The 2,978-nt window shown below is 37.8% G+C and overlaps 1 non-coding gene across 1 annotated transcript; it reads right to left on the reverse strand.

Annotated features, from left to right (window-relative positions):
* Positions 1-2,074: 2,074 nt before the first annotated feature.
* LOC130971218 (small nucleolar RNA R71) lies at positions 2,075-2,182 on the reverse strand. The gene has a single exon (XR_009082450.1). It is a non-coding gene; the product is annotated as a small nucleolar RNA R71 (small nucleolar RNA).
* Between the last annotated feature and the right edge of the window lie 796 nt (positions 2,183-2,978).

Genomic DNA, 2,978 nt, shown 5'->3' on the forward strand with positions numbered 1-2,978 from the left:
TGCACTTGCTGGTTAGTTGTGCGAAGTTGTGTTTATGACATGGTATTGAACACCAAGTTTTTGGATTCATTACCGGGGATTATTTGAGTTGTGAAAAGTATTGATCACAATTTCGTACACCAAGTTTTTGGCGCCGTTGCCGGGGATTGTTTTGTGTATGGACAACTGACGGTTCATCTTGTTGCTTAGATTAGGTATTTTTCAGAGTTCTTAAGAATGAATTCTAGAGTTTCATGATGATCTGTTGAAGTCTGGCTGGCTGTGAAGCCATGTCTAATCTTATTGGACCGAGGTTTCAACTTATCATCACAAGAGCTTGTTGATCTCTATCAATCTTGCTATTGGAGCAATGATCTGCTAAGGCTTGGCTGGCCATTGGCCATGTCTAGTGTTTTGGACCGAAGCTTTCTTTGAAAGCTTGGTTGGCTGTGAAGCCATGTCTAATTCCTGGACTGGAGTCTTAGACTAGCATTGCAATGATTCCTGGAATCCAAATTAAGAATTCTGAAAGCTTTATTTTCTATTTCCATATAATTTTCGAAAAAGCATAAAAAAATGTCAAAATCATAAAAAACCAAAAATATTTTATGTTTCTTGTTTGAGTCTAGTGTCTAATTTTAAGTTTGGTGTCTTGCATGCATTGTTTATTTGATCTTGGTTCTATTTTCAAGTCAATAGTACAGGGAACTGAAGATTCAGAACATGCAGCAGAGGAATTACACAGAAAAAGCTGGGCGTTCAAAACGCCCAGTGAAGAAGGACAGACTGGCGTTTAAACGCCAACCAGGGTATCTGGTTGGGCGTTTAATGCCCAAAAAGGTAGTTCATTGGGCGTTAAACGCCAGAATGTGCACCATTCTGGGCGTTTAACGCCAGGATGGCACAAGGGGGAGGATTTTGTTTTCAAAATCAATTTTTTTTTCAAGTTTTCAAAGTTTTTCAAAATCAAATCTTTTTCAAATCATATCTTTTCAATCAAATGTTTTCAAAATCAATTTCTTTCCTTTTTCAAAGATACTTGCTAACAATTAATGATTTGATTCAACATTTCAAGTATGTTGCCTTTTCTGTTGAGAGAGGTTTAACGTTTGAATCATATCTTTTCTTGTTAAGCAAGTCATTAATTTTTAAAATCAAATCTTTTTAAAATTGTTTTCAAATCATATCTTTTTAATCATATCTTTTTTTATCACATCTTGTTCAAATTAGTTTTCAATCATATCCTTTTTATTTCTAATTTCAAAATCTTTTTCAAAAATCACTTGATTCCTTTTCCACTTTTAGTTTTCGAAAATTATCAATCAATTTTTCAAAATATTTTTAAAATCTTTTTAACTTAATTTTCGAAATTTCTTCCCCTCTTCTCACATCCTTCTATTTATGGAGTACCACTCCTTCTCAATGCACAATTCGAACTCTATCTAATTAAGTTCGAATTCTTCTACCTCTTTCTTCTATTTTTCTGTTCTTCTGACACCTCAAGGAATCTCTATACTGTGACATAGAGGATTCCATATTTTCTTGTTCTCTTCTCTTTCATATGAGCAGCAGCAGAGACAAAGGCATTCTAGTTGAAGCTGACCCTGAACCTGAAAGGACCTTGAAGCGAAAGCTAAGAGAAGCTAAGGCACAACTCTCTGTAGAGGACCTAACAGAAATCTTCAAGGAAGAAGAACCCATGGCAGCCGAAAACAACAACAATGCAAGGAAGGTGCTGGGTGACTTTACTGCACCTACTCCCGACTTCTATGGGAGAAGCATCTCTATCCCTGCCATTGGAGCAAACAACTTTGAGCTTAAGCCTCAATTAGTTTCTCTAATACAACAGAATTGCAAGTTCCATGGACTTCCATTAGAAGATCCTCATCAGTTCTTAGCTAAATTCTTGCAAATCTGTGACACTGTCAAGACTAATGGGGTTGACCCTGAGGTCTACAGACTTATGCTATTCCCTTTTGCTGTAAGAGACAGAGCTAGGACATGGTTGGACTCACAACCTAAAGAAAGCCTGGACTCATGGGAAAAGCTAGTCAATGCCTTCTTGGCAAAGTTCTTTCCACCTCAAAAATTGAGTAAGCTTAGAGTGGAAGTCCAAACCTTCAGACAGAATGATGGAGAATCCCTCTATGAAGCTTGGGAAAGATACAAACAATTGATCAGAAAGTGTCCATCTGATATGCTTTCTGAATGGAGCATCATACGTATTTTCTATGATGGTCTCTCTGAACTATCCAAGATGTCTTTGGATAGCTCTGCTGGAGGATCTCTTCATCTGAAGAAGACGCCTACAGAAGCTCAAGAACTAATTGAAATGGTTGCAAATAACCAATTCATGTACACTTCTAAAAGGAATCCTGTGAACAATGGGACAAATCAGAAGAAAGGAGTTCTTGAGATTGATACTCTGAATGCCATTCTGGCTCAGAATAAAATATTGACTTAACAAGTCAATCTGATCTCTCAAAGTCTGTCTGGAATGCAAAATGCACCTGGCAGTACTAAGGATGCTTCATCTGAAGAAGAAGCTTATGATCCTGAGAACCCTTCAATGGAAGAGGTGAATTACCTAGGAGAACCCTATGGAAACACCTATAATTCTTCATGGAGAAATCATCCAAATTTCTCATGGAAGAATCAAGAGAGACCTCAACAAGGTTTCAACAACAATAATGGTGGAAGAAACAGGTTTAGCAATAGCAAGCCTTTTCCATCATCTTCTCAGCAACAGACAGAGAATTCTAAGCAGAACCCCTCTGACTTAGCAACCATGGTCTCTGATCTAATTAAAACCACTCAAAGTTTCATGACTGAAACAATGTCCTCCATTAGGAATTTGGAGGCACAAGTGGGACAGCTGAGCAAGAAAGTTACTGAACTCCCTCCAAGTACTCTTCCAAGCAACACAGAAGAAAATCCAAAAGGAGAGTGCAAGGCCATCAACATGGCCGAATTTGGAGAGGAAGGAGAGGAAGTGAATG

The sequence above is a fragment of the Arachis stenosperma genome, chromosome 3, assembly GCF_014773155.1.
Source record: "Arachis stenosperma cultivar V10309 chromosome 3, arast.V10309.gnm1.PFL2, whole genome shotgun sequence".
NCBI lineage: Eukaryota > Viridiplantae > Streptophyta > Magnoliopsida > Fabales > Fabaceae > Arachis > Arachis stenosperma.